General features: G+C 36.8%; 1 protein-coding gene across 1 annotated transcript in view; it reads right to left on the bottom strand.

Moving 5' to 3' along the window:
• Positions 1-26,148, bottom strand: part of LOC127155223 (leucine-rich repeat-containing G-protein coupled receptor 6) — a 106,436-nt gene that overhangs the window by 79,252 nt on the left and 1,036 nt on the right. The gene's annotated exons all lie outside the window — the stretch shown is intronic.

Here is a 26,148-nt window from a genome sequence, read left to right as displayed (position 1 = left end):
ACAAGAAGTATTAGATTCCTGACCTTAAGTATCCAATTCTGGAATCGGAATTGATTTTCGATACTCAACTCTATCAACAACTCACTCAATGATTCAGTGATTCAGTTAAAATGGCCAAAAACCTGGATATCACTTCAGCTTGAACGTGTATGCGACAGATGGCACAAAAATGAAAGTTACTAATGCTCTACCTGATCTCTTGACAAAAACGGACCTGCGGGTACTTTTTCGCAAGATGCGAAATACATACCAAAAATTACATATAAATGCAATTTCCAACAGAAATTAACACTAGAGGTGGTAAAACAGCAAGCACTTGTAATCGTTTTCGTATAATTGGACTTAGCATGTAAAATCCTTGGGTACGAATCCCGTGAAAATCGTGACTCACAATGAAAGTTTTTAACAAACTAAAACGGCATGCTTGTGATAGGCTTAGGAGTAGCGCAGATGGTACGTTATTTTAAACATCATGGAGCATTTCAAGTCAGAACTGCAGTGGTATGTACAAACCCAACGTCACATAAAATGTACCATATGTACGTTCATCTGTTCCGTTGGGGAAAAAACGTCTTTTTTTAGCACCATTCAGTGGACATTTTACATCGAATAGGTCACAAAACCTACATGCCGCTATGTATTTCACGTCTTGCGAAAAAGTTCCTACAGGTACTTTTTGATTATGAGATTAGGTTGCTAATTCAGCTCTTTAGTATTGATTATTGCAATTAATAATCAAAATTGGGTCATGGCAGTCAGTTATTTGTGAAATCTGCTGTAAAATGGTGAGCGGTTAAGACCTATTAAAATGCGTGCATGTCATTTTATGTCACCATCGATTCGAATCACCGGGCGATTTTAGGTAGTGTAAAATAATGCAAATTAATAGCCATGCATCTTCCCTCCTGCTTTAGCAGTTATAAAACTAGTATGTCTGCATGGTGTTTCCATCAATGCATTTTGCAAACATCTATATGTTTGTCATTACATATTTATACAAGTTTAGCTTTCTTTAATTTTCAAAGTACTATATATGGTATGTTATTTCACTTGTTTGCACACTTGAATTATCAGTAACTTAAACAGATATTATAGTGTATTGAAGTTTAATGTTTTAAAAGTGTAAATAATTGTTGGTAATAAAACAAGGTTTCTTATTTGCAGATCAATATATATGTGACCCTGGACCACGAAACCAGTAAAAAGGCTCTATTTTTTGAAATTTAGATTTATATAGACATATGAATAAATAAGATTTCAGTTGATGTATGGTTTGTTAGGATAGGACAATATTTGTACAATTATATTTATTTATTAATTTATTTTAGTCATTTAGCAGATGCTTTTATCCAAAGCGACTTACAAAATTAGGACAATGGAAGCAAGCAAAAGCAACAAAAGAGCAATGATATGCAAGTGCTATGACAAGTCTCAGTTAGCCTAACGCAGTACAAGAAGAGAGGCTTTAAAAAAAAAAAAAAAATATATATATATATATATATATATATAATAAAAAGAAAACCGATAGAATAGAAAAATAATAGAGCAAGCTAGTGTTAGAGGCTATTGTAAACTAAAAAAATATAAAAAAATATAATTATAATTAAATTAAAATATATTTATATCATTAAAAAAATAATAAACTAAAATAAAATGATATTCAAATAGTTATATAATTAAAGAATTAAATATAAAATATAAAAATTATATAGAAAAGAAATAAAATATATAAAATATATATAAATATATATATGCATAATTAAATAATCACCTCTCCTCAACAAGATAACAAATAATATAAAACGATTATATTACAGAATTAAATAAAACAAACAAAAATATAACAATACAAAAATATTATATAAAATAGTTATACCCTTACAACATAATTAAACAGAATAATATAAAATATTAAAAAATGTACAAATAAAAGAAAAAAATAATAATAAAAAAAAAAAAAAAAAAAATACAACTAAATAAATAATAAATAACATTTACAAGTATTTGAAAATCTGGAATTTTTTGCTTTTAAAGTTGTCCAAATAAAATTCTTAGCAATGCATATTACTAATCAAAAATTAAGTTTTGATTTATTTCTTTGATTTATTACAAAATATCTTCATGGAACATGACCTTTACTGAATATCCCAATGATTTTTTGGCATAAAAGAAAAATCAATCATTTTGACTTGTACAACGTATTCTTGGCTATTACTACAAATATACCCGTGTTACTTAAGACTGTTTTTGTGGTCCAGGGTCACATATTAAATGTCTGACTAACCACTAGTAATATCAATCAGTAATATTTAAGTATGTAAAAAATCAAAAAATCTTCTCCTCAAGTAAAATTGCAAATGAGTCCTCATACTGGAGTAATATTATTTAGGGCATCTGTACTTTTACTCAAGCGCTTGATTTGCGTACTTCATCCAACACCGTTGAAGGTTAGTAAATGCAAAGGCATTTGAATCATATTGTTGAAGGGATATTTGCAATTGTCTAATGAAAATACCTGGATTACAACAGAATTCCATGTCTGATTCTTTCAAGAACTCTTAAAGATCATCTTACCCACAAAACAAAGTCTCTGGAATCTGAGATGACAGTTTAAGCATCTCATCTGCTATTTAATGTGCGATTCTTACTGATTTGTAATTTAGTAAGAAAGAACTTCTGGACTCTGTCTGAAGCACTTGCCAGTTGTGCTGTTGCCACATTGCAGCTCTCTGAAATGAGACAATGTGTGTGACACCTAAGCCTCCGCCTGCGCTCTCCGTGAGGACTCTATTTAAAGTGCCTGTGTCCTTCAAACAATCTCCATATCGGTTTCTCTCCCTCATTTTCCTTCGGTCTACAAGGGCATGGAAATGACGCTGCCTCTTTTAAGACCTTTTTTTTCTTTTAAACCAGTATAATCGAATGAAATAAAATGCAAATGCACTATGGAAACGTCATACAAACAAATGATACATTATATTCCAAGTGAAGTCATGCCTATTATATTTGTGTGAGAACAGGCCAAAATTTGAAGTTACTTACTTTAAAAAAATGAAAATCTCTCCTCGCTTTCATGAGAGAAGTAACAATGTCAGATTTGTGAATGAATCATTCTTTTGTGAATGAATCACTCTTTTGATCTTTAATACATTGGTTGATCTGATTCTGATTCACATAACCGGTCGGAATTATTCATTCATGAATCAGACCCATTGAGTGAAAGATTTTCATTGAATAATGAATTTCGGGTCAGTTTGTCTCACAAAGCTGCCCTTTGACTCCAAAAGACTTGAAATAAGAGAACGAACCATTTGATCCTGCCTCGATATCAATAGAAATTTTCGAAAGGCCTTGTTTTGGTACTTAAAACACAAGTAGGGAGGCAGAGAGAGAGTGTTTGTAACCATAACTGTGCAAGAGGTTTAGATAGACATACGGGTGAGTAAACGATGACAGAATTTTCATTTCTGGCTGAACTTTCCCTTTAATGAAGACATTTTGAGTGTCTTATTCCCCTGCTCCATCCCAGGACCCCTGCACCCAGCCCCTCCCAGTTCTCCACCAAAAACGCATTCCTCCACGTCTCCCGCCGCCTTTGTTGGCTCTAAGTGTCGCTGCGATCTCCCGCTTTTCTTCCCGCTCGCCGTTGTCTCGTCACCGCGTTCTCCTTTTCTCTGCCGTGTAATCCTTCCTTCCATAGAGTGGCATTAGCACAGGGACTCTTATCGTCTTTGATGCTACTGCAGGGATTTGGGCAAGCATTAAGTGTCATTAACGCTGGGACTATTTATCACCTGCCTGCCAGCGGATCTGGCTGCTGCTGGAAGAGAGCTTTGAGCAGGCTTTACTCACCACACTTGGCCAAAGATCTGAGCCCTGGATGGGTGGGAGGGGAGTTTACGGAGAGCTGGGCCCTCGCTGCGTGCTGACTGCGGCCTGCCACGTCATGCTAAGCATGCTGACAAAGTCGTCTTTTGGGTTCGAGATGTACCGTACTCAGGCAAATGAGCTTAGAGAGTTGAGGAAATACTCTGAGAGCTAGCAAATGGTGTTAAGTTGTCTATATAGCTGTTAAAACCAGGTTGGATAATGTAAATTCGACCACAAATGAAAATGTGTGTGGCTGATTTGTCGGTCCACAATATTTAGTCTTAAAGTGAAGCTTTAAAGCAATAGCTCCTCCAGAATATTATTTGAGTCATTATTTATTTACTCTCATGTTGTCCAATCTTGAATGCTGTTTTAATTAATTAATTATATTAAAATTTAATTAATCACATATGTAATTACAATATAAAATTTTTATTAAAATATAAAGACTTGAACATAAAGTGTAAAGTAAATTTATATTATTTTAAGGGTATTTTCAGGGTATTTCCATGGTCATTATGAAATGTCACTGTATGGAAAAGAACTGCATAAACATTTTTCAAAAAATCTAGATCTCCATGCTAGATCATGAAAATGCAACCACAAATTGTGAAGGAATAGTTCTCAAAAATAAATAAATAAATAAATAAAATATTTATACAACATTATTTTTCATAATATATACACTACCGTTCAAAAGTTTGGGGTCAGTAAGACTTGTAATAGTCTTTAAAGAAGTCTCTTATGCTCATTCAGGCTGCATTTATTTGATTAAAAATATAGAAAAAAAACAGTAATATTGCAAAATGTTTTTACAATATAAAATAATGTTTTTTATTTTAACATACTTTAAAATGAAAAGCTGAATTTTTATCAGCTGTTACTCCAGTCTTAAGTGTCACATGATCCTTCAGAAATCATTTTAATATGCTGATTTATTATTAGAATGATCAATGTTGGATAATATCAACAGTTGTGCTGCCAAATATTTTTTGGAACCTGTGATTTCTTTTCAGGATTCTTTCATGAATAACAAGTTTAAAAAGTACAGTGTTTATTCAAAATATAAATATTTTATAACAATGTAAATTATTTATTATTAACTTTTAATAAACTTTTAATTATTAACTTAATACATCCTTGGTGAATAAAAGTATTAATTTCTTTAAAAAAAAAAAAAAAAAGAAACAATAAAAATGTACTGACCCCAAACTTTTGAACGGTAGTGTATATAATAGTAATTAGTGTTGGGGCGTAACTACTTACATGTAACAGAATTATGTAATTTAATTACAAAATAAATTTAACTGTAATCTGTTACAGTTACTGAGAAAAAGTTTTTTTGTTTTTTTTTTGCAAGATTATCAGTAAATAACAGACAAAAACAGTTAATAATATTTCTATAATATTATATTATTTTTCATTTTTTATATATATATATTAGTGTTGGAGAGTAGTTACATGTAACGGAATTATGTAATTTAATTACAAAATAAATTTAACTGTAATATGTTACAGTTACTGAGAAAGTTTTATTTTTTGCAAGATTATCAGTAAATAACAGACAAAAATAATTAATATTTATATAGTATTATATTTTTTGTTATAATATATATAATACTTAGTGTTGGAGAGTAACTAGTTACATGTAACGGAATTATGTAATTTAATTACAAAATAAATGTAACTGTAATCTGTTACAGTTACTGAGAAAAGTGTGTAACTATAAAATGTTAACGATTACAAAGGGGGTTACATTTTAATATTTTCACACAAACATACAGATTTGATTGATTGATTTTCCAAACTCCATTGTCTGCTCTAAAATATGAGACACCAATGTTTCCGGAGCTTAGAACACAGAATAGGACACATGCTTATTTAAAGTTTTATTTCCTATTTGGGTTGAAGTATATGCTTTATTTTTTAAGATTAAGCATTGTTAGATGCCAGTGTTTTCTATCATAGCTATGTTTGATTTCAAAAACCAAGTCATAGCTATTACTTTCAATCAGAATTTAACCTCAGAATGATCTCGAAGTAAAAAGAGGTGCTAAAGTCTGATTTTGTGCTGGTTGTGCTTGAAAATTAAATTATTATAATCATGAAAGTCTGACAGTAATCAGTGTTGAGTGCTACTGTGAAAACAACAGTTGAAAACATTCATTAGAAATGTAGAAAAGTAATCACAATCAAATGTAATCAGTTGCATTACTGTAATAAAGTAATTTAAATAGTTATTAATAATCTGTAACCTATTACATTTCCGAAGTAACTTTCCCAACACTGATAATGAAATAGTCTATAATAAAGTCTCGACTTGAGCTGCATGAACATTCTTCAAAAATTCTCCTTTGTCAAAAAACAACAGGTTATGAGCTTTGGAACAACGTGGTGGTGAGTAGATACTGCTAAAATGTTCATTTCTGTGTGAAAGCTTTAAAGGGAAGATGTTTTGAGATGTTTTCTGTGATAACGTCCATATTACGTGCATATCAGACCGCTTCTCATTGAAGGTTTTCAAGGAGTTCCTGTACACATCATCTTGTCAGCAACTCCAGCTCTCATCTTCCTGTTAATCCTTCTGTTCTAACGAGGCTCACTTTGCCAAACATGATTGGTTTGAGGACAGTCTGCCCGGGTCTGGGACTGAACACAATGCCCCCTTTGTGGCGGGAGAGAATGGGGGTTGATGACAGGACAGGGGTCCGGCAGATTTCCATGGCGCAGGAGGAATCTCTGCAATGTGAGCGTGCACATCCTACCCTGTGGGAGTGATCGCGAAACCTTTGAGAATCCGAGATCCACATAGTGTCCAATACTGGAGGCAACATCTTTTGTTTGCTCACACACAAGCTAACTTCAATAAATAAGCAGAGTCGAAAGCAACTCCTACAAGTACAGACTGGACAAGTCCCACCGTATCATCACCTCACACTTCCTGCCCTCCCATCATCACCTTGTATCAACTCCACAATCTCAAACCGTGAGCGCAAACATTGAAACTGACACCTTAGTTCTCTTTATTCCTTTGACAGGAACAGGAAATATCGCTGTGACTAAGCTTACTCTCCTTTTTGTGTCTCCCTCCGCCCTTACTAAAGCTATTGTTGGTGTAATAACCCTGTCATCTAGCATCTGTCCCAGGGCAATGTACATCTTAAAGGTGGGGCGAATGAAACCTCATGCCTGCCACCTCTTTCCCCAGGAATATAACTGTACCTTTGTCTTCAGCGGAAGCCGCATTGTGTTTGTTCACAACGCCACTGCATCTTTAGCTCCTGAGGGACTTTCATTGAGTGGGTGCATCAAGTGTCTCTCAGACATCAACAAACTGCCTAGAGTGAGCTATAAAATGCGTAAGGAGACTCACATATGTGTTAAGTGCGGTAACATCCACATGGAATTAACTGGATTCAAGTATTTTCAAGTCAACATGATAACACAAGTTTGCACTAACAAAAGTCATCTTATAGGTCAAACTGGATAAAAAATAGTGGAATTTGTTTGGCAGTAGAAAAAATAACAGACTGTGGATGGATGCGCCTAGATTTGCTGTTTTCAGTAGGGAGAGGAGCTATAAATTAAGAAATTATAAGTGCGTTTACACGACAACTATGTACTGACAACAGAAAAGTTTACAGACGACAACACTGTCAACAATTCCCATTAACACAGATCTGTAAAAATGTCCAAAAACGCTTTATTATGCATGCCTATTGGCATTATGCTGCACACAATATCTCCGTCTTGCACAAATACACATTTTTGTAGTTTACAGAGATGATAGCGGTATTGTTTTCAAAAGAAAAACATGCACTCTGAAACCAGATTTCAAAAGTTGCATTTTCAGTTTCCCAAAACACCATTTTCATGTAAAATGAATGGCCAAAACACATAAAAACGTTGAAAATATGTCACGTCAACGCGTTCAACACTTGTTCAACACATGCACATTTTATTACAAAGCAAGTGGATTAGATAAAATATGTAAAAATACACTGACATATATTAAGTAGCCCCACCCCCTTTTTAAAATATCCAATAGAGTTAGAAAACACGGATTTGTGAGCATTAGAGCAATCGAAGTTGTCAGAATAAACACAAAACACTTTGTCATCTGTGAATCTGGCCAATCGTGAAACAGCAGTGTCATCTTCAGAGCTCATGTAGCTGCTCTGGAGAAGCAGAATAAGCCAGCTGGCTGCTCACAAATTTCTACTGTGGTAATTTGATGGTATATGTCAGACAAAATTTCTAACCTGCATATAATTCTTCAAGTCAGGTAGTGCACCTAATTACTGTTTTCAGACAGATTTTCCAAACACTTGACGAATCTGCCATTGGTCTGCAAATATATAGCCCCAAACTTATGTCATTGGTTGGGCTGATGCATAAAAAAGTTGAAAATTATGTCACATCAACACTTCCCAAGTTGAATACTTTCTGCTTCCCAGAGTGACACTCATGTAACACTTGCACATTTTATTACAAATCAAGTGGATTATATGAAATATGTAAAAATACACTGACATTTCAGACATCTAGCAACAGAAACACTTTTCATTCAATACTTTATCTACTGCTTAAAGCACTTTGACATAATTTCAGCTGAAACAGGAACCCAGGACGGGGCATATCAAGTAGCCCCACCCCCCTTTTAAAATATCCAATAGCATTTTGTTTATATCACAGCTTGGGCCAGAGATGTTGAGCTTGGTAAAGCCACATTTGACAGCGTATGACAGCCACCGTCTAATACAGTGTTTCCCAATCTTTTTCCTTACGTGGCACAATTTTTGATCAGTAAAAAAAATCCCATGGCACACCACTAAGCACTTAGAAAGAAAGAAAAAGAAAGAAAGAAACATAGTCCCCCCAATAATTAAACAATGCGTTGTCAAAGTTATTTTGGCTTTATATATATGATCAGACACTTGCACTTAACATTTTCTGAAATTCATGCTTAAATGGAGTAAAAATGAGACTCTTGTCCGCTCTTCAAACACAAAAAAATTAGCCTTTATAGACAGCGTTTCTTGAGTAAAGAAAATGCTGTACATATTCAAGCATCAGTTCTTTATTTACCCTTGCATTGCAAAGAAGTACAGGCCTGTCTTCAAACTGCGCATCGCGACGCTTTATTCTGAGGCGGGGTGGAGTTATGAGGTTTGACTGACAATTTGAGGATCCAGTGACGTTACGAGGTTTAGTCACAACCTTAAGGCTAAAATATTCATGCTAAAAGCCAAAAAACGTCCATTTTGAATTCATAGGGTCTTTAATACAACAGCACTTACACTGTTTAAATACCAAAAAAGAGGAGTCTATTTTTTTTTAAATCAGTTTTACTTTGATAGACACGTCACAACATAATATTACTGTTATAAAAACAGATTTGTGAGCATTAGTGCAACTGAAGTTGTCAGTATAAAGACAAAACACTTTGTCATCTGTGAATCTGGCCAATCGTGAAACAGCTATGTCATCTTTAGCGCTCGTGTAGCTGCTCTGGAGAAGCAGAATGAGCCAGCTGGCTGCTCACAAATGTCTACTGTGGTAATTTGATGGTATACGTCAGACAAAGCTGCTTATAATTCTTCAAGTTAGGCAGTGCACCTAATTACTGTTTTCAGACAGGTTTTCCAAACACTTGACCAGTCTGCCATTGGTCGGCAAATAGATAGCCCCGCCCTAAACTTATGCCATTGGTTAGGCTGTTGCTGTGCAAGTCTGGTTGGAATTCTCAAACAAACAGCAATGATCTGATGTGCACCATAAAGAAATCCAACCAACAAATGATTTTCTTACATTTACATTTTTATTTACATATATAAAGTGCTATAAATTATATAAAAGAGTGTTAGAGGCCTTCTATTTTTGCTTTTTGTTAAATCTATAATAAAAAAAGTGAAAAAATAGACAGAATACAAAACGAACAGAGAAGCCAGTGTTAGTTTTTTTTGTTTGTTTGTTTTTTTTTAAGAAAATAAGCAGTAAGTAATGAGTATAAACGTCTAAAAGGGCAAGTTTTTTTTTTTTTTTTTTTTTTTTTTTATAAAAAATAAAATTATAATAGAGCGTGCTAGAGTTAAAGGGTCAAATGAAGATGGAAGAGATGTGTTTTTAGCCGATTCTTGAAGACGGCTATTTACTTATAAGTTTGAAACAAATTTAAATACTAAAAAAGATGCATCACTCTTATGTTAACAAATACACAGTTTAGCTTTTCACAGTCTCAGAGGAAGCCATTAAGCACTCAGCGCTAAAGTTTCCCAGAACACGTCCAAAAATTAGACAATTAACGGGAAAACTTCTGTTTTGTTGTCGGTATTGGCACGCGATTGTTATTCTGTCTTCTATTGTTAATATATATTGGTATTAAATGATTGTTTTTGCCATCTGTACAACCCTCCACAGTTATTTGGCTGTTTAATTTGACAAAAGGAATGTGGACTGTTGATCTCAATAAGAATGCAGAAGGAAGTTATTAAATTCTCCACTCCATTGTTGCTGTCAAAAACATGTTTTTCTATCCGCCTAAGAAACGCTGAAGACGTCGCTGATGAACTGTGCAGTCACCATAACGTCCTGGGATGAGGGCCATCCACTAATCCAGAGGTTATGAACCAACACTAATGTTGTCATTCCTAATTGAGTAATGAAACTCCTAGGCAGCACACAGACACAGGCTGATTCTCTAGTGATTTTGGTGGCATTTGGTAAAAGTCGTGCTGACATAAATCATGCTTATGTTGAGAAGACTTGTAGAGAAAGCTCAGATCAAAGACAGTTTTCCAGAGGGACTGTTGTAATAGTGTTGCTGGGATGCATACACAAGAGTTCAAAAGTTTAGGAACATTTGTTTTTTATTATTTCAATATATTTACTATATATATCCCTGTGATAGCAAAGCCAAATTACTCCAGTGTCACATGATCTTTCTGAAATGATTCTATAAATGTATTTACTGTCATTTTTAATTCATTTTAATGTGCTCAACTGATACTGTAACATCCAGCGTCACCAAAACAAGTTCTAATAGAGACTTTGTGGTCATCTGAACTCTGCGGGCTCCTCAGTGTACTGGCCCTTGAGTAATTACAGGCATCTATCTTTCACTCAGTGCTGTTCTCTAACAACATCGTCCTGGCCTGCAGCCAAACACACACTGAGCCGGCAGCGATGTGAGCAACATCAAACCGCACCCTGTCCTCCTCAACAGACTCCCTGTCAACACATTTCCTTTGAGTCTTCAAAGAGGGAATCGGTGACTTTCTGAATGTACCTGCTTCTCACCACATATTAGCGCTGCTATGTACACATTCAGTGCTTTCAGACTACGGTTTACTTTTACTTAAGTATAATATTGGAATAAAAACTAGTATTCTGGGTCTCTATTGACAACATCAGTTGCATGCTTTTAAGTGACAGAAAATAAAGCAAAGATTACATTTAGAGTAATGGATCCTTACAATGGATCCTTAAAATGGAAACTTACAATGGATCCTATAGGATGAGACATTGTACAAATACAAATAGTGTGTTATTATATGTATATATTCAATCTTTGTTATATCCAAAGTTATATCCAGACTCGGGTTATGACCATATTAAGCCAATAAACACAATATTTTTATGCAATGTGTGCACCAGTGTTATGTTGCTTCTTTTTTTTTTTTTTTTTTTTTTTTTTTTTGGAAACTACCAGTCAAAAGTTTTTAAGATCTTTAATGTTTTTTAAAGAATTATATTCTGGATTTATTTGATCCAAAATAGAGCAAAAGCAGTAATACTGTAAACTATTTTTACTATTTAAAACAACTGCTTTATATTTGAATATATTTTCAAATGTAAGCAAGGATGCTTTAAAATTATTTTAAAGGATCATGTGACTAGAGTAATAATGCTAAAAATTCAGCAATAAAATCACAGGAATAAATTAAATTTTTAAATATATTCAAATATAAAACAGTTATTTCAAATAGTAAAAATATTTCCAAATAGTACTATTTTTGCTGTACTTTGGATCAAATAAATCCAGGCTTTCTGAGCAGAAGAGACTTCATTAAAAACATTTAAAATCAAAAACTTTTGACTGGTAGTGTATATATTTGTTCCAACAAGCATTAAAAATGTAATTCACACATGAGACTTGAATGCCCCTCTTCTTTGATCATCATGTTTATAATTTTTGAACTAAAATGTGATGATGTTTTTTGAGGTGCATAAAGTAAAGAATGTCAAATGTTGTAAAATGAGTAACACAACTGTCCTGATATCATAATGAAGAAAAAAAAAACGGATTGCTGCAAAGATGATATAGTTTTATAGGCCAAACCGTATATTACCATCACCCTTATTCTCTTAACCAGGAACATTGCTAGACCCTTGTTACTGATGCAAGAACCCCAGTGAAATAAAACTGATGTCTGACAATGGAGATTTTACTGAGCTGAGAATGACTTTCTCCTGTTAATATTTCATAATATTCCGCAAGAAGCTTTGTATCCGCTTGTTTAGAATCAGAACTATTGATGCCAGATTCACAAATAAATCACTGTTTTCAAATCTGAGGAACAGGTTTGCAAAAATTTCTGAATTTGTCAGCAATTCAGTTCTGTTTATTCAGATAGTTCATTCATGCACTCCTCACAATTTCTTTCCATGCACTTTTTCATTCTTTTCATTTTTCACACCAAAATAGTAACGGGGCATCACGTTATAAGACAGAAAACAAAAACCTGTACTGCAAAGTCAATTTACATACACTAAATACACTACCACTCAAAGGTTTTTGAACAGTAGGATTTTTAATGTTTTTTTTTTAAAGAAGTCTCTTCTGCTCACCAAGCCTGCATTTATTTAATACAAAATACAAAAAAAAAACGAGAACATTTTGAAATATTTTTACTATTTTAAATTACTGTTTTCTATTTGAAGATATTTTAAAATGGAATTTATTTGAATGATTTCAAAGCTTAATTTTTAGCATCATTACTCCAGTTACATGATGCTTCAAAAATAATTGTAATATGATTTGCTGCTCAGAAAACATGTATTAATTTTATGTTGAAAACAGCTAATGAATGAATGAATGAATGAATGAAAGTTCAGAAGAACAGCATTTACAACACATTTAACATTAAAAATGTTTTCATCATCACTTTCGATCAATTTTAAGCATCCTTGCTAAATGAAAGTATTAATTTCTATCATTTCTTTCCTCAAAGAAAAAAAAAAAACTCCAAGCTTTTGGTATAGTGTATAATGTTACAAAAGCTTTTCCTGAAAAAATATACTCAACTGTTTTAATAATAATAATAAATGTTTATTAAACAGCAAATCAGCATATTATAATGTTTTTGCAGGACCATGTGACACTGAAGACTGGAGTAATGATGCTGAAAATTTAGCTTTGATCACAGGAATAAATACAATTTTAAAATATATTCAAATAGAAAGCAGTTATATTTTTTAAATTGTAAAAATATTTCACAATAATACTGCTTTTCCTGTATTTTGGATCAAATAATTGCAGGCTTGGTGAGCAGAAGAGACTTATTTAAAAAAAACTGTAAAATTACTGTTCAAAAATTTTTGACTAGGAGTGTACCTATAGCAGTATCCCACAAAAAGTATCAAAATATTAGAATACTTTTTTGAAGGTGATGCCAATGAAAGTCTAGAAATTCAACAAAAACAGTATTTTTCTACTAGTTTTGGATTATAGCAAGAACAAAACTCCGTGACCAATAAAAGTTCATGATTCTCAGACGTGTTGTTCATGAAGATAATCTTCACAAATGTGCACAATCTTTTTGAAATTTCAAAGCCTAAATACAATGGTATACAATGGCTATACCTCTGGCTATAAAGAAATACACCATGGCGTCACCACCACTAAGCATCTGTTAGAACAGTGTAAATGTGAAGGCTGTAAAAGCACACCAGTGAATAGGTTTTGTGTTTTATGTCCCAGAAAATCTCTGTAGTCATATTTATCCACTTTTTCAAGACAAGTAAAAGCTTGGCTGGGGTATTACTAATGCATTTGACATAGAATAAAACATGAATATATCTTGAATCAGTGTTCGCCTCTATAGAGCTTAACTTACTGAACCCGGATATACTGTGACATGCAAAACAACTAACATTAGCATTGCTTTTCATAAGTGACTTTCGTAAGTTATTATCAAAGGCCACCGTAACAGGTTACCCTGTGAAGTTTTGATCCATCATGCTTTCTGGATTCTACAGCCACATGGAGAATCAGCCGCAAGCCAACACCCAAACCAACACCCAATCCCACCCCGGTAAGATGGGGGGTGGGAGGCTCCAGGTCTGCGAGGAGTTTGAGAGAGAGCAGTCTGGAGCCAGCAGCCTGATGCTGGGGCTGATAGTGGGCTTGTCCCGTCGTCTGGCTTCAGCGTGGCTCCTCTCTCCTCAACCGCCCCGCCTCTGAACACAGTCCTGTTTACAGTGCTGCTTGACCTGGGTCAGGACCGATAACCATCGCTCCACTGACATAATGGGCAATCCGCATGGAAACCGTTTTTGCTTTATGGAGAGGAATGCAATGCGGAAGAGAGGAACCTAGGAGGAAGAGATTAAAGTTTGGAGGAAGTCTTAGGGCCAAGACACACGTGAACATTTCCGACTTTGATGGGAATATGTGTTCGCTATTTCCAATAGCACAGATTTGCTACATCCTCAGGGAGTGTGATAAGGAAACCAAGACCAAGTCTTGCTAATCTATATACTTACATCATGTCATCAATTGTCTTATTTGTGTCTAGCAGAAACATCTGAGACAAACATGCAACTGAGAACCCCATTACGTCTTTCAAACCATAAAAGAGCAGCCTCTGAGTAATAAAATGTTCCTTTCTTTAGTATATATAAGCATAAAATGGATTCAGCATATTAAATTATATAGCATATAAGTGAAGTGCCCAATGAAATTATCTTATGGGGTCTCATGGGTTTGGCTTCAATTTATACGACCGCAAAGATAAGAGTGTGAGACCAAGAGAACAAAGCCGAAAGAGGGAGACAAAAGAGAAACAAATAGATCTAAAAATAGACAGAAAGTGAGGGACCGAGATGCAGGCGGCAGAACAGAGTCGCTCCTGCTTGTGGTCTCACCCTCTGGTTATGAGAGTCTGGGTGGTCCACGCACACACACAGGCCCTCAATTTCCCTCAGCTCTTAATTCGCTTGTCGTGGTTTTCTCCACAGGCCAGACTCTGGTTAGCCATCACCACTGCAATGCGTCACATAATGACAGCAATTTGCGGTCGGGAAGAGAGAAAACGAGAAAAGAAGACAGAAAGACATGAGCGTCTTACTCTTTTTGTGGAAGACAGAGCCGCAAATATCTGAGAGTGAAGGGATGAGCGAATCGAGAGGATGAGGAATAGAGAAAAACTATTTGGAAGGACAGACCGACCTCTGAACTGTCTCTGTGGCTTTGTTTCACCATACTTTTGCACATGACATAAAAATACATCCTTGAAATTGCATATCAGGACTGATGTGTGGATTAACATTCTGTCAAAACTGCCAAAGAGAGTGGTTCGTGTTAAAATTACAACTTGAGATGGGGACACTAGGCACACGATGTATAGTTTTCCATAACTTAGTATCATTCTCTATTTTGTTCAACTCATTCAGGACTTAAATGCCTCAGAACATTCTGTCAAAACATTCTATGACTAGAAATGGATATGCTGTAGGAAACGTTTTGCACTGTCTTAAAACAGAGTTTCTCAACTCAAGGTCCACTGTCCTGCAGGGTTTAGCCTCAACACTGATCAAATTCACTTGCCTGTAATTTTCTAGTAGCTAAAAAGACCATGATTAGCTTATTCAGGTGTGTTTGGTAAGGATGGAGCTAAACTATGCAGAACAGTGGATCTCGTGATTCAGAGCCAACCCTGCTTATTGGGAATGGGAACTGGGCAACCCAGGCTTGTTGGAAATACATGCTTCTATATACATTTCTGCAACACTGTAATTATGTACCTTACTGCACATTTCGCAGCAGTTTCAAAGTGAAATGTCCAAACAGTGGCACTAAAACACACGTTCAATACGTGACCGTGGCACATTTTTTATTACGTTGGTACAGGTACGTATTGCTGAGTTTTTTATCACTGCTTGAGTTACGTATTGCGGCTGTTCAGAATTCAAATATCTGCTCTGTTGTGTTGGAAATATCCCCTACACCAAACCCAATCCTAAACCTACCCGACAGTGATAACAAATGCAAAAGTGATATAAAAATGCATCTGTTGATGCAGCCTTGCTATTTTAACTTCCATATGCGGATCTGAGCTGTTTTGTCGAACCGTAGTTTCACAGGGTTTGTCCTGGAGCTCTTCATCCCATAAGTGCAACAGTGTATTGTGTATGAGCTACAAAGTAAACCTGCTGAATTAGAAAACTCATGCATATGAAGCTATGACGAAAACGTTCAGAAGTATCCGTTTGCAAATTGTGCAGGATGTTAAAATTGTTTTGAAGCCATAATATAACATTCTGCAAGTGACCATATTCTGCAAGTACTGTAAATCAAACTTTGTCTGAAAAGGAATAAAAGCTGTCTGAGTTTTACTGCCTCTAGTGTTCATTTCAACTGGAAACTGCAGTGTTTTGTACATATAGGTACGTTTTCTCAGTTTTACAGAAATGTGTATAGAGGAATGTATTTACAAAGAGCCTATGTTGGAACAGGGATACCAATCTCACTGTCTCGTATATATCTACCTTTTAAAACAATATTTGAATGTACGTAAATGTGTGATGAGATCACAAAAATATCGGATTCAAGCCCAGGTTGTGTGCATGTGCATGGCGCACCATGTCTACTATTCGTCAGGCTGTGACATAGCAAAAAGAAATGTCGCCACAATAACAGACCAGTGAGTAAAACTCTTGAACATATTTTAAAGATTCTTTGCCAAGAATTTTACATGTTGATCTAAAGTAGTTTGACCAATAACATATAGGCATTGTACATAATCGACCAATCATGGTGCATGAGGTTGCAAATATGCATACATTCCGAATGTGTTCAACTTGCAACTTGAAACGGCGCTGTGCAGACCGATCGTTGTATGAGATCAAAGTACCACTAGAGTGATTTGAAAGCAGTAAGGAGCCATCTGCACTCTATAGCTTTCTCAGTACTTAGATGTCATACAACGATCGGTCTACGCCAAAACAGCCAAAACCTGGTTATATTATGCAACATAGAAATCATGGCCAGAACGTGTCCCCGGAAAATGGTACATATGGTCACCCTATCCTAGATGGCCGCTGTCCTGCAGACTTTAGCTCCAGCTTGCCTCAGCACACCTGCCTGGAGGTTTCTAGTATGCAAGACCTTGATTAGCTGGTTCAGGTAGAATGGTTGCCAGGTTTTTACAACAAAACACGCCCAATTGCTACTCAAAACTAGCCCAATCGCATATCAAGGGAGGTTCCTCTGGTAAAATTTGCATTCCAGGGGCTAAATTTGACATTACTGGGGTCGCTTTAACTTGCAGACATAAAACACAGCCTGCGTCAACAGTATGAAAGTAGCCCAATTCTGCGGGAAAATTGCAGACTTGGCAACAATGTCAGGTAGGTTTAATTGGGGTTGGATCTAAACTCTGCTGGACAGTGGCCCTCCAGGTGAACTGACACACCTGAGGTAGACAAAGAGAGGACATGATGAAGACAAGAGCGGACATTAGAAGCCAGATTTAATCCACATGAACACCATGGCTAGACATAGGCACTAACTGCTCGGGTGCAGCTCCGACACCGTATCCCGAAATGCTTATACGGTCTGTCTCTTTGTTCAAAAACAGATATATTCTTGCACTTTAATCAGTATTAAAGTTTTCATTGATCTGTATCTTGAACTTTACATCATTTCAAACCTAGTTCTACGAAAGTATGTTCATAACTTTTAAAGTCATGTTTCAGATGTAGTCCAGACTTCATTTCAGTGACATTTGTGCTGCAAAGAGAGTTAAGTAAATCACACGTGTTTTCATTTTTATGATGCATTCAGTATGTTCTGCTCACCATTCATCTGGAACGACCGATAAATCATTACTGGGCCAGATCTGTAGTTTTGTTCATTCTTTTACAAACAAAAACTCCTTTTTGACATATAAGAGTTTACACTAAACCCCTCTGACCAGCTTCTGGGAGAGATGCAGAGAGGTGCAAGTTGAATATTAAGGAATGATGGTAAACATGACGCAAACATAAAATCTGATCTAAAATACAGTCTGGGTAGCTTCAATATTTGATACACAAATTACTCCCTTCATATACAGTATAGTAAAATAACCAATCAACTGCATTAACACCAAAAGAAGAAGAAAAAAAATCCAACATCTCTCTACATGTTAAGACTGTTTGCCACCTCCTGAAAACTTCACTCTCTAATCAAGTATCAAAGAGAACGTCTTTCAAAGCCTTTTCAAAGCAGGAGTGTGCTATTTAATGTGTTGCCTAGAGAGATGATTATTGCAATAAATTTTCTGGTGTCCCCAGTGGCGAGCAGCTGAGACAGCTGCAGGTCGGGCGGAGAAACGCCCTCTCCGTCTATCCTCTTCACTGGTTGGGGCTCACCATGTCCCTGGAGGTCCCAATCTCTACTGCATACTCTAAAGACGATGTATGAGATGGTTTGCCGGACTTCGTAAGACGTTGGCCGTGGAAAATGGTTCTTACAGATAAAGATTGTTCAATAGGCAAATGACAAAGTTTTTCCATTGACATTTGCTTTGAGTTTCGCTTAGAGTTGGGAAACCTAATCTGCATGTCAAAGCCAATGGAACACATTGAAACACAAAATTCAGATGGTGACCTCAGCATCAGCTCTTATTCTTTTTATTTGTTTTCATCAGATACTGTATGCTGGGTATTTTTTCTTTTTTCTTCTCAAGTCTCAAAGCAGAACAACTGTCCTTATTCAAAGTGGCAAATCATCTGTAATGCCTTTTCGCCTATACCTTTGATGTTCACCAGCAGTTTGGCAAGTAAAAACATGCAATGGTTTAAGTCACGAAGGATTGTACCTTTATAGACCGCAAGGTTCTTGCCTGCAATAGAGTTACCTATTATTTTTCCTATTATTGGAAACTGAGCAGATCCTTCCGGGTCAATCTTTCCGGGTAACTCTGAGCTATAATTTTCTGTTTATTGCAAAAAAATTGGCTTTGATTTCAGTTTTTCTCCCACAGTCACTCTTAAAATGCACACCATGTTTTCTTTGGCACAAGTCTACGTGGCATCAAACAAAGTTGTGATTTTCAAAGACCTTATTTACAAGGCTCCTAATGTGTAGATTCCTCTCAGTTTAAGAACACCACTTCATTTCGACATGTGCGTGTGAGGTATGAGCGTAGTTGGCTGGTTTATGACGCAGCGGGCACTGAATAGATTTCTTTGGACTGTGGTTCTGCTTCTTTCAGAGATGTGCAGCTGTGAGTGATGCGACTCCAGCACGTCATGCATACTTCATGGCTCCTTCCTTAAGCAACCATTCTCTCATCGTTTCCCTGCTAGTCGCAAAGCCCAGAGTAAACTAGAACCGTCAAACAGACATCTAAGAAAAGTGTCACTCCAACTTGCATTCCTAGATGAAATGAAATTTTTTTGTGTCATTACAGAATGTTTCCAGCACTAATAACGTATGACGCACATCTTCATTTGCAATTGACAGGGAAGCAGTTTATGTGATTTCCCCTTCCTAGTTTGGTGAGGAAAACTTCTCAAATAAGCCTGATACATAGATAGTAACCAGGATTCAGCGAGTAATCTTTCCTGATGCAAGGCACAGCCCTAAATAGTTCAGATAAGGAAAAATCTCAGTTTAAAATTCCTGCTTCGAGTCTGCCTCTGTCTGGCCAGTGATCCTTCCTGGTCCCCGTATTGCAATCTTGGATGAATTGTATATTCTCAATGCAGCAAATGTAAGCAAACTCATTAAAAAAGCATTAAGGGGGACTGTGTAATGCTGTAAGCTGTATGCGTGTAAAGTAATCTATTTGGAAACTCGGTAGGTTTAATTTGCTCCTTCATTCGAGTACACGGCTTCTCACATGTGTGGATCCCAAGCATCTCTGGATGAGCAATTAACCATTTCGGTGTGTGACTGGGCTTTTTTACGGTTAGGTTCATGAATCTGAAATCTGAGCTTCTGTATAAACCATTTCCACCTAATGAACAGGATTCTGGTATCTTCTTTCCCAGCCATTGTCCTCCCTTTAGGTTTCCACTGGTGTTTGAGGGGGTGAGAACATGTCACCTCAAAAGCACAGTTTATAGCTTCTGTCAGATGCAAAGAGCCGATGGTGAAATGTGGCTAAAGACTTAACCACAGGTTAAGAGACCCCCACAGAGGTCTGTGACGGACTGTCAAGTTTGCCCAGGGGGTGATTTATGATCCTCTGCCATTGAAAAGGACAGAATCCAAACTTACCCACTGATTCAATTGTTATTCCCTCACCAGAACCCACAGGGAAATTTTATTACTCCTCAGTGGTTGCGCCTTCATGCATCAGGCACTCAGGTTCACTTAGGAATCATCTGTGTGAGATATTTTTCCTAGAGTTCCTCATACAAAGCATTGAAATGTCCTACTTAAGATGGCAGATCTTGGCACCTTGCCACATCTGATAACAGATTGAAACTCTTCTGAAACTTTACGTACTTACATACATTTCGAAATGCAAAGGAAATGATTCACTTTGTTGTCCATTTGATCTGATTTGCTGTCTAGGAGAACCACTTGAGATATGGAATTTGATTCCTTCTTTCCTACAAGAAAAAAGGAAAGAGGAAAGCCTCATGACTTAATTTCAAAGATGCATCAGGAACTCAGGAAGGAAGTGGCCTGGAAGGAAAGTTGTGCAATCGATGATAAAGCTAACCACGTGACCAAGTTCTCCATCTCTGCAATCCTACATAACATTTGGGGGGTCCCACACAGAGTTCGCTCCTCAGGTTTGGCTTTTCTACAGCGCGCTGAGTAGAAGCATTCGGGTCTTCTCCTCCAGCTCTGGATCTATTTAAAGATGTTCTGGAGATGAGGCAGTCTGCGGTAGGTCCACTGGTTTATTTATCCTGCATGGGCTCTGACTATTTTCGGGCTGACTTCACAGGGCACTAATTGCTCTCGTTTCACTGTTAGGTAACGGGAAGAGAAGGAAATGAACAATCACTCCCATGTTTGTTTGAGGGTAAGGTTGAGTCTGCGACTCTCTGTATGTGTACTAGCTTGTACACAAATGGAGTCGTGTGTTAATGACAAGACATTCTGCATGGAGAACAAAAAAAAATGCACAGCCTGTTTCGTTTATTTGTTTTTCTTTCCATTCAGGCTTTTATCCAGAATTTCAATTGAGGAACTGAGGAATTTATGAAAGAATGTGGATTTTTTCACCCTCGACAAATAGCAAAAGTTGTATAGGGAAGTCTGTAGGGAGAAGTAAAGACATAAAATGAGGTAGAAGCTTGCAGTCATGTATTATAAATGTGATTTGGTGCTAAGTAGGGTCAGGTGTAAACATACCTCTCTCTGTCCTACAGTCTGGAGGGTATGTTGTACATCCTGACCCCTCTCACTCACTCACTACATTGCACATCGGTGTGGCAGATTCCTATGTCTGTTTGAATTGTCCAATGCTCTGAAAAGATCAAACTCCCTCCCCGATGCCTTGTCCGTGACCTGTCCTGACACACAAGGCAGGTAAACAGGCCACTGGGGTACCGTGAGCTGAGATCTACGATCAAAGTCTAAGCCCTCTTCGCGCTCCTACCAGACATAATACATTACTTTCACCTTCGTCTCACTTCGGTCACGAACCCACGGTGAAATTTCGCCCCGGCAAACATGTACATCTCTGTAAACTGTGGACTCCGTCAGCTGGAGGTTTTATTAAACTCGCCATTCCAGATATCCCGTTGACATTTGGAGCCTCATTTGAAGAAAGTTTTTATTCTCATCCTCTGAGGAACAGTCAGGGAGAACGCCAAATTTGTCCATGTGTTTCATATATTTGTTAACTTTCGAGTATTGCTTCTTGGAGACTCTGGGTTTTGGTAATGGACTGTTGATGGAGGGTATACGTACAGCAATATAAATCCACTGAAGCACCTCAGCTGTGATGTTATTCCTCAGCTCTTTGCGCTACGTGAATCCCGCCGCGTTGCTTTGCAGTCGTACCGTAAGCATCAAAGCTGTGAGTGATCGTCCGTGCAGTTTGTCTGCTAGCACCCCCTGAGGGATCAGCCTACAAACTTACCACATTATAAAGCTCAAAGCGTTCACCACTGCCAGGATGAAAAGACCATTATCACCCTGTTTCATTGAAGAGCTTTAGGTGGTTAAACGGAGAGAACATTAGAGCCCTTGGAGCCGTTTAATGATGTAGGCTGCCAGAGTTGAATTTGCTAGGATTCAAAAGTGCATAAACAACCCTGAAGATCTGAGGCCTGATCCTGAGAAGGCCTTCTTCTGAAACTTTTCGCTAATGCTTTTACCATTTTTATTGACAGCATAGAGAGCGAGGACAGAAAATGATGCAACAAAGTGGCGGGAAAGAGATCGGGAAATGATGCAAGCCCTATTTAAACTTCTCTTCTCTGCGCTAACTACTAGGTTAGCTATGACTCCAAAAATGAAACATACTTTTAACATCTTAGTCAATATGAATTTCAAAGCTGTAGCCAATAGCCAATAGCCTTGTGGGAAATGTTTTGGCAACCCGAGTTCGAATCTTGCGGTACTTTACTATTTCTGCCCCCTTTTGTCTCCAACTTTGTTTCTAGAAAATTCTCTACTGCATGTCCCAATAATAGGCAATAGCTATATGAGCATATTTACGTAACTTGTTGCACTTTCATTTTTTCTTTTCAGTAAACATCTGTATTTTTCATAAATCTGTTATGGAAGTAACATGGGTTGCGAACAGCATTTCGTGTCTACTATAACTATAACTATAACTGATAAGTGTATATAAAATTTGTTCCAGGTGTTTGTAATATTTGCTACATTGTGATTTAGGTGTTAACTCTTTCTGTTTGACCCTTAAAATATAAATCACTGGCCAAAAGGGCCTCAAATAGATTTATGGCCCTCAAATCAGATAACACAACACACTTCAGATCTTGAAGGCATCTTTCACACACTCGCTCTGTTCTTGTTTCTGACTCTAAAAGGTTTCAAGGCCAAAGCACTGGAAGTTGAGGCAGGCCAGTAAGCGAAAACATGTGTCTGCAGCCCTCAGCTCGAGCTCAACATTAATTTGTGTTTGTGTAGAAAATTGCCCTGAGAGAGATGAAAATATATGGACCTTGGCTTCAGGGAATGGGGATGACAGCTTTGAGGTTTGAGCTGGTTGTATGATGATGTTTTAGCTGGTTGATGCTTGTACTCATCTTCAGCTCATCTAAGCTGATGTTAAGTACGGCGCTTCAGTAAAGCACTAAGTAAAGTAAAAATAAATAAATAAATCTCAATCTTAGGGTTGCCAAATAATGCATTAAAACTAAGTTCAGTTCCACAAATTTTCATAACATACATAAAGCAACTGTCATGCTGTAGATGTGATCATAATATACTGTTATGAGCTAATGTTTTATATTTATATATTGTATACTGCTTGTATGCCTTTTAATCTCCTGAAAGGCTAAAAAGCTTCCATCTGCGTCTGTATTGAAAGACAAACATTATTTTTGACATTAAAAGAGGCCAAATGGTGAAAAATGAAAATTGGTGTCATTTACTCAGCCTTGTGAAATACAAAAGATATTTTTGTCCATTTGTCCAAAAGCAATTTTTGTCCATTCAATGAAAGTCAATGGGGCCTAATGTTGTTTTAGGCCCCATTGACTTTCATTGTATAGACAAAACAGTTAAAACATTGTTTAAAATGTCTTCTTTTGTGATTCGCAGAAGAAAGAAAGCCACACAGGTTTGAAAAGGATATGAGGTTGAGTAAATGCATTTTATTTTTTGGGTGAACTATTGAACAGGAGTTTCAAAACAGCATTAGCTGGGGAAAAATATGTGATATTTACAAACTTTTGGCTATATGTGGTCATATGCAATCTGACGTACTTTTCAATGCAACAGCACGGTGAAAAGTCTGTGTGAAGACTTAATTTCCAGGCTTTTTATATCTTCCGTATCTACAAATATAAATCAATCAACAGTCAGTGTGTTTAGGCGAACGTTATTCATGTTAGTGTACAAAACAGCAAACTCTAACTTTCCCTCATCTGATGTACCTAATGTCCACTCCTGTTGAAACCAACAGAAACAAACAAAAATCAGTGCAAAAACAGACTCTCTTGGTGACAGACTTTTTCCGTGCCCCAGGGCACCTGTTGTCCCATATGGGCGATCGCTGCAGAGCGAGACAGGACAGGCATTTAATACTGGCAGAATGTCCAGTGCTGCTGCTTGCTTTCTCAGTAGCACGTTCACACAGCTCCCACTTGTGCTCTGCTTTACGCTCTGTGAACTGTTTTTACTGTTAAGAAGGAGCCGCCATGCATAAAATGGGGATGGATAATAGCTGCTTGCTATATGCATAGAAAAAAATAAGCAGTATTGATGCATGCAGTTGATGCATGATATTAAATGAATCCACTGAGCACAGGATGCTTATGCAGTGATAGAAATATTTGATTGTTTTACAATTTAATTTATGATCCATAAAAACATGTATTTACATGTAGAAAAGCAGTTCATGAAAATGCAAACTTTAAAACGATTATTTTATAACATCCCTTATGGGTCTTTGAGGAAAATGTATTCCTAGGCAGCTAGGCTGACATTTTGAATATTGCACAGTTATGCAATGGTTGCTAGGCAACCATACATCCCATAACTTAAAAAAAATGCAACAATTGGCCAGACCCTTCATGCTTTTAAAGTCTGGTGAGTTTTCAGTACAGGGATTAAAAGTTATAGCTGTTCAAAGTGGAATAATAATGACAGGTCAGCGCATAAGCAATAGAGCTCGGACCGGAAAGCAGTTGCATGTTCTGTACATGTCTAATGCAAGCACTTTTTCTTGGTTTGTCTAAAAGTTTGGCATAAAAAAGACGGCCGATGAATGAGCACTTTGAGTAAATGGCGTCAGAAGAACAGAGCTTTCTTGCAGAACGGTCCCGTCGTGCTTAAACACACACTTTGACATCTCAACAATGACATGCACATCAAAGCTCAGTCAATATTTACATCAATCTGCTCTACTCCGGTGAAGAAAGAAAGTGTTAGACGAGGCATTGCATGTGCAAGACTGCTGGTCTGATTTGCACAGACCAATGAAACTTAAAAGTGTTTATGAAATTTGTGAAATACCTGGAGGAGTTAGACTGAGATTCTATTAAAATGTTGAATCACAATAAATCCTCATTATATTAATACAATTATAAGTAAATTAGTTACAGTGTTTAATAGAAAATGATAAATGGATATGAATTTCAAATATGAAGTCATGCGATATATTGCACAACGCAATAAAATTCCCTATAACACTGGCTGTATAAAACAGAGATCCAATCGTATGCACTTGCAACTGTCTAGAGACACTGCTCAAGACGTTTCAATATGTTTGAAAAGTTGCGGTACATGTGTTTGCAATCCAATTCCCAACCATGAGCTACACTTCCTTCAAAACCTGAAACACAACTCTGTCCAGTTATTGATTCACGTGAGCTGCACAACGTTTTATGAGCGAACATTTGAGTCCTCCTTTGCGTCATCATTCACAATCAGGGGACATATGGCATGCCTTAGCGATTAGCATGGACTTAAACCCAACAGGCTTCCAGCTGACATGGAGAAACCCAATACTGTACGGAGCGCCCCACTGCATCACTCTACACACACGTTCCCATCAGATACCGCTGCACTGAGAACTGTCACACGACACATGGGAAACAAGCATTGCTTTTCACGTTTGGTAACGAACGGGCGCGCTCTGTACGGTTCGCTCGCACTGAAAGTGTCCCGTTTGGGTCAACGTAGCTTCGCTAATGAGAGCAGAGTTTGTATTACGGTCCTGATTGAAGGTGCACCTCAACACCGATCGCTCATGACGGATCACATGCATGTCATACCTCCTAAACCGGTGGGTTGCAATCTAGAAATGGGATCATAACTTACATAGCACAAATAAATCAAATAATAATGATAATTTAGAATATAAGGATTAAACAGAGGAGCAAAACACTTCCCATATGGTTCTCGTT

The sequence above is a fragment of the Labeo rohita genome, chromosome 23, assembly GCF_022985175.1.
Source record: "Labeo rohita strain BAU-BD-2019 chromosome 23, IGBB_LRoh.1.0, whole genome shotgun sequence".
Classification (NCBI taxonomy): Eukaryota; Metazoa; Chordata; class Actinopteri; order Cypriniformes; family Cyprinidae; genus Labeo; species Labeo rohita.
This window is presented reverse-complemented; position numbering and strand designations above follow the sequence as displayed.